This window comes from Petaurus breviceps, unplaced genomic scaffold (assembly GCF_028583685.1).
Source record: "Petaurus breviceps papuanus isolate PSGF00001 unplaced genomic scaffold, PetGlider_PUasm1.0 84, whole genome shotgun sequence".
Taxonomy (NCBI): domain Eukaryota; kingdom Metazoa; phylum Chordata; class Mammalia; order Diprotodontia; family Petauridae; genus Petaurus; species Petaurus breviceps.
Window position 1 is genome coordinate 830,556 of NW_027186645.1, and position 14,700 is coordinate 845,255.

Below are 14,700 nucleotides of genomic sequence, written 5' to 3' on the forward strand. Positions count from 1 at the left end.
ATATTGGCCGTGAAAGTCTGCCTCTGTTCTGTCTGTATTTATGGATATCATCACTCTTTTCCTTCTTCTTCTCTTGCCCAGATGATAGCATTTGAATTATAGGACAGCTTGGTGGCCTAGTGGATAGAGTGCTGAACCTGGACTGGAAGACTCCTCTTCCTGAGTTCAAATCTGGCCTCAGACACTTACTAGCTGTGTGACTCTGGGCAAGTCACTTAACCCTGTTTGCCTCAGTTTCCTCATCCATAAAATGAACTGGAGAAGGAAATGGCAAATCACTCCAGTATCTTTACCAAGAAAACCCCAAATGGGGTCATGAAGAGTTGGACATGACGACAAGATTCAGATTTAGAAAAGAACAAGCTGGAATAGTGGCCACTAGTCCAACTTGTTCTTTTTTTTTACAGATAAGGAAACTGAGGTCCAAAGACATGAAATGATATACAGTCAAGGTCGCACAGGTAGTAAGTGGTTGGATTCAAACCCAGATCCTCTTCCCCCAAATCCTTTCTCCTATACCATGCTATGCTGCCTTTCAGCAGAGAGAGAGAGAGACATGGAATAAAGGTGGGGGAGGGCAGGTCTCATTTATGGGGGTAGAAATTTGGGGAGCTGGGCTGAAAGGAATAAGATTGCTGGGTTGAGAAAACCTAATAGCTTCCCTGAGGCTGATATACCCAGAGTTTCTTCAGAATTCACTAAAACTCAAACCAAGAGCTAGAATTGTTAACACAGTAGGGTCACTTTTTACTTGTGTGACAAGCTCCATAAAAACACTTTCTGGGGCTAGCAGAACAAAAGAGACCCTTAAACCTGGGTAGAGAGAGGCGAGAAAAGTAAGGTGGTATCTCCTTATTTTAACTAATTCTCAAAAACTAACCATTCAAGAACTAGATATAGTTTTTCTATGGCTGAGGAAGTATAAACGTTATTAATGTATATCTCTCGCTCACTCTCACACACACACACACACACACACATGCATATACACATTTTGACAACTTGGATCAAAGCCCTGGCTGCAGTGCTGCCTAGAGATGACAAGGAAAAAGCCGTAATTTCCTGGTTTTCCTTGGCTTATTGCTTTAGAATTTTTTTTCAGGGCCTGGACACATAAACCAAATTGCCTACTTTTGCAGTCCTGTTAGGTACCTTCTGATGGATCAGGAGAAAGAAGTAACCTTGGGGATTAAAAGCAGTACCATCATGGCCTGCATGGGAGACCCTTTAGCCTGCCTGGGTTGTTGCTAGACTGGGTGAGGAATCAGATTTTCTAGTTTTTTCTGTTGAATCACTGCCTGGTTATCCTTCAGAAAACCAGTCCAGCTGGGCTGATTACCTCCCCCTCAGTGGGAGAGAGGCGTGTCTGGACAAGGCTGCTGTCAGTAACTTGCTCGGTTCTGTAGCTCTCCACGCTGATTTTCCTTTGGTGCCCAGACCCAACTATAGCTCCATTGTCTACCCTGGGCAGAATGGACCAGAGCAGCCCAGAGCCTACCCCTGGGAGAGCATATGCTGACACCCAGCCACAAAGCCCCACTTTGTTCCCAGAATGAGATGATTTGTCATTAGCGGCAGCACTGGTCCCTGGCAGATCCTAGCATGTGGTTGGCAGAGAGCTCTGGGGATGGATCCCAGTTTCTCAGGCTGCGGGCTGGACAGCCCCCATGCTGAGCCTTCTGCCTTGAGTGCAAAGGCTGACCTTTGGAATGTTGCCTCTCTATCCCCAAACCTGGCAGGTCTTCAGTCCATCCCTACATTAACCAAGAAAAACTCATTAAGCACCTACTATGTTCCAGGCACCATGCTAGGTGCTGGGGATATAGGTACAAAAATGTCCCCAACTCCAGTGGGCTATGTGGCCTTCTGACCAGTGACCTGCAAATTAACCATCACTCTGAACTCTTGTAGGGTTGGTAGAATTCTGGAAATAGGGGTAGCGGGTCCTCTCTGGGACCTCTGTTTGGTGCTCTGCTATCACTGCGATTTTTTCTCCCTGCTACATGGCAGTTGCTTGTTAGGACTAGGATTCCCAAGTCTAGAAGCCCAACTCATGGAGAGACCATTTTCAGACTAGTTATCAACCATAGTTCCCTGTCTAAAGAATGGTGCAATGTGAATAGGCCAGTGGGGGGCCCTTGCCAGTCAGGAGGACTGGGGTTCAAGTCCTGCCTCCAACACTTGCTAGTTGTGTGATCCTGGGTAAATCTCTTCATCTCTCCGTGTCTCAATTTCCTCATCAGCAAAATGTAGGGGGGTGGGGGCAGGGGGAAGCTGTATTTGAGGGCCTCTAAAATTCCCTTCTAGCTCTAAATCTCTGTGCTAAAAACAATCCTGACTCCAACCAAGATGTCTATTCACATGGTAGAAGTCATTTGATTTCACAGAACTCCTAGTTTTGTCTTAAAATGGCTTCAGGGTCGCACAGCCTATTCTGTGTCTCCTTCCCGACCTTCCCTCCCCGTCTCTAATCCCAGCCACTCGATGGGGGCCAGCAGGTATTTCAGTGAGGGCGGAGGGTGACTTTTCTACAAACAGGGTAGCATCTTTTTATTTTCATGGTTCTCAGACTTTCCAATGTGGATGATGAGGAGGGCCATGGCACGGAGAGGCTTCCCCCCGCTGGCAGCAGGATGCCTTTCTTCCCGTGGACAGCTCTCTGTCCCTCTGTCCACAGGTCTCCCTCCCTCCAGTTCTCGCTGAGGAATAGCACATACTTTTTTTATTTTTTTTGGTCCCTGATGATAACAATTCTTCCCGGTCAAGCCCAGGGTCAATAAGTCAAAAGGAGTGCCAGCTTAGGTTTCGTTTCCCCAGAGAACAAAAGCAAGGGTGGGGCATAGCTTTAGGCATATCTCCTTCCTGCAAATGTCATATCTGAGATTTGGAATCAATGTGTTAGTCTAAATCACAGTTCTGTGCATTCTCCTTTTGGGCCTCAGTTTCCTCATTTGTAAAATGGGTGGAGGGTTAGACCAATTGGATTCTTTGGAGCCTTCCAGCTATAGATCCAAGACCCTGTGAGGTCTTTGGGCCACAGTTTTCTCATCTGTAAATTGAAGGAACTTAAATCTCAGCTTTAACATTCTGTGATTCTGTTAGCTAACAGTGTCCTGCACGTAATAGGCATTTATTAAGAGCACTTAAAACGGGGGATTTCTAGGCTCTTTCTCGAAGAACCCCTATATATAGCCCCAATGTACATAGATGTGGCAGAGAGCAAAGAACGTACCTAAGCCTGAGCTAAGATTCTCCCACCCTCAGTCTGCACGAAGCAAGAACGGCTGGTCTCCACCAGAGGGACCCACCACAAGGCGCGTTCTCCACTTTCCAATACGTCAGGGAGCAAAAATGCAAACCCTCCCTCTCTGAAATGGCCTTTTAGGAAAAATGAAACCGACAGGAAAGTTTCTGCTCTGCTCTCCCCTCGCTGTCCCTCAAGCCCCCTTTTTTCTTCTCTTCCCTCTGTTCCAGAAACTCGGGGGGAGGAAGGGAATTTAAAGCTGGAAAATGCTTCTTGAAGCTTTCAGGGAAGAAACATGCTTGGGGTGATTTCTGGAGCTTATGCCTGTCCCCTGTCCGAGTGCCTCGTCCAGCAGCTGTGGAGGAGGGACACTCGGGTACTGTCTCTAAGCGGGCATGAGCTGGGGAGGATGGCCAGACCCATCTGCTCCGCTGTTTCCCTGCAGAGGAGATGCCCTTTCCATTCTGACCCATAGGGACGCCTTCAAATAGCCCTTTGTCGGGAAGCTGTGTCTTAAAGAGAACACTCCACTCACACAATGACTGGAGTATATGCTGTTCCTATATTTATCTGCAGTAGCGTAAGATTGCAAAGCATCCGAGAAGTATTTGAACTTACCAGGCATAATGACAAATGTGCTATTCACATCAATGGACCCCTCGGATTTGCTGTCTGTATCCAGCACAGCAGAGAATACAGTGGTGGAAATTTACATGAGTGGGAAGGGACCTCAGAGGCCGCCGAGTTCAATTCCTTCCTTTTATTTTTAAAATTTAATTTATTTTTAATTTAATTTTTTAAATAACCCTTTTATAGATAAAACTAAGGCCATAAAGGTTAAATGACTTGTCCAAGGTCTGAGAAGATATTCAAGCCGAGGTCTTGTTGACTCCAAGTCCGATGATCTAACCACTGGAGAACGTGAGAGAATTGAGGGGATTGGAGCAGCAAAATCATTATTTATTTATTTATTTTTAGCATTCTTTTTAAATTTTGAAGCCAAATTTTCTCCCCCACCCACTGGAGAAGGAAAGCAAAATGATACCAATTACACATGTGAAATCATGCAAAACCTTATTTCCATATTAAGTAATGTCTCTAAAAAGGGAGAGAGAAAGGGAGAGAGAAAAGTTATACTTGAATTTGTACTCACTCAGTTCATCAATTCTCTCTCTGGAAGTGGAGAGCATTTTCCATCATTAGTCCGTTGGAATTGTCTTGGATCATTGTATTGCTGAGAACAGCTAAATCATTCACAATAAATCATGATTACAACATTGCAGTTACTGTGTCCAATGATCTCCAGATTCTGCTCACTTCACTTTGTATCAGTTCATATAGGTCTTTCCATTGTTTTCTCTGATACCACCCCTCATCATTTCTTTAAGTTTTTTTTTTTGTTTTTCCCCAACTACTTGTTAAAAACAATTTTTCACATTTGTTTTTTAAGATAGATTTAATCAAAAGAGAAAAATAGGGAAATTACACTATATGTCAGTCACATGAATATTGTTTTAGACTATTTAAAGTAACTAGACTGTATAAGGTAGTAAATATTGCTGTGGTATAGGCAATGATGGATTGGTGAACTTAGGAAGATATGGAAAGACTTGGACTTAATTGTGGCTTTCTTGGGGGAAGAGGGGAGGAAGAGGGAAAAAGAACAAAGTAAAAAGTGCACAATGGAGAACAAAAGAAAACTTAAAAGGAAACAAAGATGGACAGCTCTGAACACAATGTGTAATATTTATTATATAGGCTTTCTTGAAATGGAAATTTAGTGTTCATATTTTGAATCCTCTTACATTCTGCTGTGCACATGGCAGGGCTTTTTAAAGTTGTAGTATGTTTCTGTTTCTTATTGTGTATTTAAGCTTTAGTATTTATGTTTAAATTAATTTTCAAAAATAGAAAAAAAAGTTATTTTATTGATTATGGAACACTGAAAAAAATTTTGTTTTTTAAAAATGTTTTGAATTCCAAATTCTATTTCACCTTCCCTTCCTTCCCCTTGCCCTGCGATATTATACTGCAATTTCCATATTAGTCATTTTGTACAAGGGGAAAAAAGAATGAAAGTCAAAAATAGTATGCTTCAGTCTGTATTCATATAATAATCAGTTTTTTCTCTGCGGGCAGATAGCATGTTTCATCATGAGCCCTTTGAAATTGTCTTGGATTATTGTCTTGTTGACAATAGCTAAATCATTCACGGTTCTTCATCATACAATATGGTTGTTACTGTGTACAACTTTCTCTTGGTTCTGCTCACTTCACTTTATATCAGTTCATCTAAGTCTTTCCAGGTTGCTTGTCATTTCTTATAACACTATAGCACTATGCCACAATCATATACCACAACTTGTTCAGCCATTCTCCAATTGGTGAGCATCTCCTTAATTTTTCTTTGCCATCACAAAAAGAGTTGCTATAAATACTTTTGTACATATAAGTTCTTTTCCTTTTCCTTTTATCTTTTTGGGACAAAGACCTAGTAGTGATATTTCTGGGTCAAAGGACTGATGCCTTCATGGCCGTTGGAACAAATTGCTCTCATCTCCCAGTTCTGCTATGAAAATGCTGAAGCAGGCACTGTGGATCACTTAGAGCTTGATCAGACTTAGGAGATGCCAAGGTGATCCACTATCTCCAGGGTCATTGTCACTCCTCTTGACTTTTGACCCTGATTACTCTAGAAGAGAGAGTGAGGCCAGTGATGTTTTGCAACTCTGTCTCACTTAAATCCAATTTATGCTCAAGTCAAAAGATATCACCCATACCATTAGCAGGGATGTACACATAGATGATGAGGCTGGTGAATGCATTGCCAAAGCTAGTTTTTTAAAAAATAATATGATCTTTAAAATTAACACTGCATATCCATTTAGAATGTATTGTGGAGTATGCTGTAAGTTGTTGGTCTAAGCTTAATTTCTGAGACTGCTTTCAGTTTTCCCAGAAGCTTTTTTTTTTATTATTAAATAGGGGGTTCTTTTCTTTAAAAATTATGTTTTCTGCTTTATTGAAGGCTCAATTATCAAGTTCCTCCCCACCCCCCCCATGTGCCCTTGTTTGTTTCATTGATCTATTTCTCTATTCTTTGACAAATACCAGATGGTTTTGATGACTGCTACTTTATAATGTACATCGGGACCAAAAGTGCTATTCCTCCTTAAGCTTTACTCCTTTTCATCATTTCCCTTGATACTCTGGATCTTTTGTTTTTCTAAATGAATTTCATTATTTTATAAATTCTGTAACCCTTTGATAATTTGGTATAGCACTGAAAATGTAACATCATTTTGGTAATATTGTTATTTTTATTATATTGGCAGGGACTTGACATGAGCACTAACTATTCCTCTAACCATTCTTTACTTCTTCAAGAAGCATTTTGTGATTGATTTTGTACAAGTCTTTGTGCTTTGGTAGATTTATCCCTAGATTTTTTATGCATTTTGAATACCTGTAATGGAATTTTCCTTTCTATCATTGCTTCTTGGGTTTTGTTGCTGATTTGGGGTGAGATATTTTGTTAGCCTACAACTTTGCCAAAGCTATTTATCTCAATTAGTATCTATGTTGATTTCCTAAGATTTTCCAAGTATACCATTATATCATCAGCAAATAAAAATAGTTTTATTTCCTTTTTACCTATCTTTATGCCTTTAATTTTTTTCTCTTGTCATTGCTATTACTAGCATCTCCAGGACTATATAAAATAATAGTGGGGAGGAGCAGGTCACAGCAGATAGAGCACTGGCCCTGGAGTCAGGAGGACCTTAGTGCAAATCCAGTCTCAGACATTTGATACTTACTAGCTGTGTGTGACCCTGGGCAAATCACTTAACCCTGATTACCTTGCAAATAATAATAATAATAATACTAGCAGGGAGACTGGGCTTCCTTGCTTTCACTCTCATATTTATTGGAAAAGGTCCCAGTGTATTTCCATGGTAGTTGATGCTTGCTTTTGGGTTCAGATAGATACTTTTTAGGATAGCTTAAAAAAAAAAAAGATCACTCTATACTTATACTTTGTAGGGTATTTAGCATAAAATAATGTTGTACTTTGTTAAAGACTTTTTCTGCATTTATCGAGATGATCAAGTGATAAATTCTGGAAGGGATGTGGAAAGATAGGTAGGTACTAACATACTGTCAATAGACCTGTGAATTTTTCCAATCATTCTTGAGAACTAGGCCCAAAGAGTTATAAAAATGTGTATATCCTTTGACCCAACAATACCACTACTAGGTTTGTGCCCTAGATTTCAAAGGAAAAAGGAAAGGACCCATATGTATGAAAATATTTGTAACAGCTTTTTTTGTGGTGGCAAAGAATTGGAAACTGAGGGGCTACCAATCAATAGGGGAATGACTGAATAAGTTGTGGTGTATGATGTGATGAAATACTATTATGCTGTAAGAAATGACAAGCAGGATGGTTTCAGAAAAACCTAGGAAGACTTACATGAACTGATACAAAGTGAAGGGAGCAGGACTGGGAAAACATTGTACATAGTAAGAGCAATATTGCAAAGATAACTAACTGTGAAAGAAATGACTACTTTGATCAATACAATGATCTACAACAATTCCCAAGGACTTATGATGAAAAATGTTCTCCACCCCCAGAGAGAGAACTGATGAATTCTGAATTCAGATTAAGGTATATATTTTTCACTTTCTATATTTTTGGTGTTTTCCCCCTGCAACATGGCTAATGTGGAAATATATTTTGCATGACTTCATATGTATAATGGGTAAGATATTTCTTGCCTTCTCAGTGGGTGGGGGAGGGGGTTGACAGGAGACAATTTGGAACCAAAAGCTAAAATAAAAAATAATAAAATTATGAGAATTAGGTTTATATTTTCTTCTATTTGTCTCTGATTTTTTTTTCAAATTTTGATTTTCTCCCCTTTTTCCATTGTGAATTTTCCATATTATGTCTCTTCAGTTATTTTTATTTTGCTTTTTGGAGGGCAATTGGGGTTAAGTGACTTGCCCAAGGTCACATGGCTAATTTTTGTGTTGTGTCTGAGGCCGAATTTGAACTCAGGTTCTCCTGACTCCAGGGCTGGTGCTCTATTCACTATGCCACCTACCCGCCCCCAGTTATTTTTTTTCAGGTGGGCCTACTGACTCTTCCCCCTGCCCCCTTTGGTACCCCTTTCCCTTGGAGATTTTGATTATTTATTCCTCTTTCTTGCTTTTATCTAGTTATTTAATTCTTTCCTTTTTTTTAATCTTAGTCAAGTAGATTCCTACTTCCTTCCTTTTCAGCTAGTACAATTCATTAATTTTTAAAATCTCTTTTTTTTGTACCATATTCCATAGAGAATTTTTCCTCTCTTTATTATCCATTCCCTCTATCTACTCTAGACTCCATTCTCTGGTTCATGACTCATATAATTATATATTCTCTCTCTATTCTTTCTTCCTTATATAATCAAAACTTCAGAGGTATGGGCCCAAGAGGAGAGTAGATGAGGCCTGGACACAGGCCTTCCCAGATGTTCCCCTCTCCCAGCTTCATCCTCACCCCCACACCTTCTGTTAGAACAGCACTTTTTGGCAATCATCAGGGCCCCCACCCTCTTTAGCATCTCAATCCTGTGTCGCTTCCTCTTCCCTAAGGTGGGGAGGAGAAGAGCCAGGAAGGATCTCTGGAGGGGAACAGAGATGGCTCTTCTTTCTTCTTCCTCCCTGTCTGCCCACCTGCTTGTTTGTCCATCATCCTGTTTTCTACTACCCAACTGCAGCTCTCCAGTGAGCATGCCCTGCCCTTCCAAATGTGGACAACTTCTGTACAAAGCCATCATAATGCTTTTTATGTTTTAAACTACTGGTATATCTATTCCTCCTCCTTTGATAGTTTTGTTTCTACTTTGCAATATATTAGATTTTCCCACATATTGTGATGTTAAAATAAATCACAAAACAGATCGAAACACTTAAAGAAACAAACCTCTCTAATTAAAAAAAAAAATAACTTCCTGCTGCACAGGGCTAAGAGAGGGAGATTTTGAGTGGTTACAAGAAAAAATTAAAGAGGTGGATTTGGGAAAACAAAAGCAAAAAGCTTCTGAGGTCTCCATTCTGGGTTCTCTCCTCTAAGCAGTTTCTACCTCTGCCTTGTAGAGTTTGCCCCTTAGATCCCCCCTTTCCATTGTGCCTCTCTCCTAGAATGTCAGTTCCTTCAGGTGACAGAATTCACTGCCCCAAGGTAGGACTCCCCTCACCTATGCCCCTCCTTATATAGCCCACCATTGATCTATACCTTCTCCCTGGTTACCTTCTTTCCCCATTGCCTCAAAATGTTCTCCCTGTGTCCATGTCCCGCTTCCCCCGCCCCCTTCGGAGGTAGGATGAAGGGTCTTTTCAAGCAACAAATTCCCCAGACAATACCCACCATCAAGGCCCTATCTCTGTCTCTTCACCCATAGCAGCATTATCAGTGGAATGCCCTCCTACCACCCAAACAAAAACTCCTTCTTTCACTCCTCTTTTCAGTGTTTTCCCTCTCTTCCTCATTCACTTCCCTGAGAGGCCACAGAAGGTTACCTTCCCCTCACTGCTAGCCCTTGATTTAACCCATGTACATCACACACTTCCTTTTTCCCCATTCCCATCTCCTCTTTCACATACTGTCCTATTTGGTAATATAGTCTCACACACACACACACACACATACACACGGATTCATCTGTAAGCAAGGTGTCACCAAGTTCAGTCCATAACACTCCAGGCCTGCCACTCCATGGTTAATCTCCACCTGATTTCTACCTTCACACTGATGTCCCCGTTTACATGTTGAAGTCTGTTACTGCTCTCTCTGTTGTCACTCTGTTGCTGAATTTGGCTGTTGCATTCATTAGCACTGCCTTCATTTTTGATGACTGGCATATCTGAGAAGCAAATGATCTCTTCAGGTCTGGTTTTCTTTCTCAGAATGTTTCAGATGCCTCTTTATTATTGAATGTCCATCTTTTGTCATTTGTGGTTTAAGTTCAGATTTGCAACTTAGTTCACCCTGGGCTACATCCTAATGGGCACATTATCTCCTGCATTTTCTGTTGAGTACAGAATAGGCTTGAATTATTCATATTTCCTCTCCTTCATATTTAAAGGTCTTTGATCAGGTTGCCGGCAGAACTTGTAGTTTCTGAATTGAATTGTTAAATTTAACCAATATATGTCTTGGAGTTTGCAGTTTGGGGTTTTTTTCTGGGAGTGATCTACAAATTCTTTCAAATGGTATTTCATTTTCTGTGTTCAGAAGTTCCAGACAATTTTCTTGTATTATTGCTTGCATTTGGAGTTCAGGTTTTTTGTTTTGTCATGTTCTTCAGGGAGACCTGTATTCCTTAAGTAATCCCCATGCACTTTGTCTTCTCAGTGTATTTTGGAACCTGAAATTTAGATAGTAAGTACATTTCCTTGGATTTTTTTTGTTTCTCTTCTTCTAGATTATCCTTCACTTCTGCATATTTGCATTCTCAATCTGTTGTTCTCTCTTTTGTTTCTTTGGTGAGAATTGTCATCACAGACTCCGGTTTTCCTATTCTGTCATTATTTTTTGCTGTCTAGGCCATAAATTCTGTTCTCATAATTCTCATTTCTCTTTTAAACCACTCAGGAATAGTGTGTTGCATTTCCTTGTTCTCTTAGAGTTCTACAAGGTCCTCTGTCTGAAGTTTTGAGTTGTTTTTCTTTGTTTTGCAGCATTTTTTCATAGATATCTGAACTTGTTTACAAGATTTGAAGGCCACATTTCCTTCTGTTCTTAGTTTCCTCTGTTGATTTATGTGCTTATGTTCAAGGTCTTCAAGCTACCTTTTTCTGAACTCTTTGGTAATTTCAGTCTTTTTTTTGTCTTTGTGTTTCCCTACCATTCACATTTTTTACTCTTTCCTCTTTAATGATGGTTTACCTAGGGACTAAATATCAAAGCATCTCAGCCTACTCCCACCCTGAGCAATTTACTATTCACCACATTAAATCTATACCCCAAGTGACTTTTAGGTAGACAGAACTGGCCCCAGCTGAATGTTGGTCTCTTTATGCAGAAAGCTTTGACTGTGCCAGCCATCAAGTCTTCCTGAAATGTTTGTAACCTGGGGCCCTGATCTCCACAACACTGGATAAAGGGAAGGAGAGGAGGGGGACTGGGAGTACAGGGTTGGGTCTCATTCCTAGTTTGTGGTTTGGGACCTTAGGTAAGTTAGTGTAACCTTGCTTCCAGTATTGCAGCATGGTAGGCAAAAGGGTGCTGCATGAGCTCAGAGTACATTTCAGTTCGTGGTTTTGTTGTTTTTTTAACCTTCTTTTGGGTTCTGGGTGTTCTAGACCATGGACAGAGCTGAAGTTGCTTTACCTTTGGTGCATAATTTCTATTTTGGAGAGGTATAAGAGGCTGTGAGGATCAGAGAAGGTTCTCAATCTTGTTGGTCAAGTGACCTGGAAGTAACTTTGAGTATTATCAATGGTTTTCCCCCATGCCTAGAACACTCTCTTTCCTCATCTCCAGTCCCTGATTTCCTTTAAGTCCCAGCTAAAATATCCCTTATTCCCTTTAATTCAAGGGTCTTCCTTCTATTGATTGTCTCCAATTTATCCTGTATATATCTTGTTTATATATAGTTGTTTGCATGTTGTCTCCATCAGAATGTAAGCTCTTTGATGGCAGGGATTTTTGTGTTTGTATTTTGAGGGCTTGGCACAGTACCTGGCATAAAAGTGCTTAATAAATGCTTATTGACTGACTGCCCAATGGGATGTTTGAAGGAATGTTGTACTAATAGGGCCCCAGACATTATAATGGGGTAAGTCTAAGTGTAAATAATTGGAGTAGGTCCGTGAATCCCAAATGTTGGGTGCATACATTGTCCTATCTTTCTGTCAAGAAGTTCTTCCTTCTGCCTAACTTCCAATATTCTCACTGTAATCAGCTTGGAGAGATTGAGGATTTTTCCAGTAAATGCCCAACTTTAGAGAAATTCCTCCTACCTTTTAGGTTAAAGCTTCTGGAAGAGGGGTCTTCTTTATAGTACTGTCCCTAAGGTCCCTGTGGAACCCAGTGAGGTAAATGGGGAGGCTTCAAATGCACTTCCATCGGATTCATCATACCTTAGGAGAACTAAATCACTGATTCCATTTTTCTAGTCAAGATTATCTTTTAAAAATATATATATTTTTAGGGGTGGCTAGGTGGCACAGTGAATAGAGAGCACCAGCCCTGGAGTCAGGAGGACCTGAGTTCAAATCCAGCCTCAGACACTTAACACAAAACTAGCCATGTAATCTTGGGCAAGTCACTTAACCCCAATTGCCCTCCAAAAAGCAAAAAAAAAAAATATCTATTGACAGCCAGGACATATATTCTTTCTCTGTCTCATCCCCCCCCCAAAAAAATCCCTCCTCTCTCAATCCTCCTTTTGAAGGGCTTTATTTTTTTAAAAAAAATATTTTGTTTTCATTGACCAAGATACACAGTCTCAACTTTCCATCTACCCCACCCCCATTAAAAACAAAATCCATTAGAAATATGTATAATCAATCAAAATAAATTTCTGTACTGACCATGTCCAAAAGAACATTGCCACATTCTGTGTCCATTACATCTTTCCCAGAACATTTCATCATTTGTCCTCTGGAATCCTCATGGATCCTTACACCCAGATGTCTTTTTACTGTTACATTGAAGATTTTACCATCTCGTTTTTGGGTTTCTTCTCAGATCCTTTCTAAATAGTACCCATCTAAATGCTAACAAATCAATTGTGCCTTAAATCCAGTGGAATGTAATATGCATCTGTTAAGTGCCTACTGTGTGCAATGCTTTCTACTAGGCACAGGTGGTTCAAAAAGGAAAAACCAAATAATCCCTGCACAAGAAACTTCCATTCCACATTTGGGGGTCAGGGGTGGAGCATATACAGTGGGAAGCGGGTGGAAACAGCATAGAAACAGTTCTATGTAGACTCCTTTCTGGAGAGAGCAATACCAGCTAAGGAGATCAGGAAAGGTTTCCCATAGAAGAAAGCAAATAAACTGAACTTTGAAAGCAGCTCAGAGTTAAAGGGAGAAGAGAGAGCATATTCCAGACTCTGATGAGAGTTTTTACAAATGTAGGAAAGCGAAATAACGTATGGACGTGTATAGAAACAGGCTGCTTTTTGGTGAAAGAACGTCAAGCAGGTTAGTTGGACTGCAACATATAGTGTGAATGGAGGAGAGTGTGCAGTCAGTCCTGGAAGTTAGCCTGGGGACCCATTGGGAGGGGTTTGTTGAGTTGAGGGGGTTTATCTGTATGCTTTAAGAAGATTACTTTGGCAGCTGAGGAAGGAGGAGAAACAGACCCAGGGAGAGCCAGGAGAAATCCTTGCCTGGTGATGATGTCGAAAGACCAGTGCTCTGGGCTCTGGAAAAGAATGCTAATATATGGAGTGGTTTTTCATTCCCCTGGGGTGCCTGACTTAGTTGCAGAAATAGCCAGCTGGTAATCATTGCTTTATTCCCTGACAAGGAATACTATTCCATGGGGTGGGGTGGGGAAGAGGAACGAAGTTCAAAGTAGAGGAAAGGCAGGGGTGATTCATATACCAGGGATTAATGAGCTGAAGAAAATGCAAGAAATCCATCCTGACCCTCCTTAATTCGCGCTTTCTCTCCGCTGATGATCCCCCACTTATCCTGCATATACTATATTTGTACATAATTGTCAGCATATTATCTTCTCCAATAGACTGTGACTTTCTTGGGAGCTGGGACTGTTTTTATCTTTCTTTGTATTCCCAGAGCTTAACACAGTGCCTGGCAAAGCATAGACACTTAAAAAAGGCATGTTGACTGACTGACAGAAATCCTGGATCTATTTGTTATGGCAAAGTTGTTTCAATCATGCCAGACTCTGTGACCTCATTGGGGGTTTTCTTGGCAAAGACACTGGAGAACTTTGCCATTGTCTTTTCTAGCTCATTTTACGGATGACAAAGCTGAGGCAAACAGGGTTAAGTGACTTGCCCAAGGTCATATAGCTAGTAAGTGTCTGAGGCCAGATTTAAACTCGGGTCTTCCTGCCTCCAGGGCCTGGGTTCTATCCACTGCACCACCTAGCTGCCCATTCCAGGGTCTAGAGAAGGATTTATAGTTTACTCTGTGACACTGACCTCTTTTAGGAGCTTGGCTATAAGGGACCCTTTAATGAGCTCATCATCTATCATTCAACAGGTATTTATTGAGGGCATCCTAGGTTCCTCCTACAATTCCTAGGCATTATTGGGGCTACAAAAAAAGGTTCAGAGCATGATTCCTTCCCTCAAGTAGCTTATCTTAGCAGAGCATATTTGATTAATGTATATGGGACAATAGCAAACTATACAAAACTTTGTGTGTTGGATGCTAAAATACAAGGCTCAGACTAAAATGCTATGGGAATACAGAAGAGC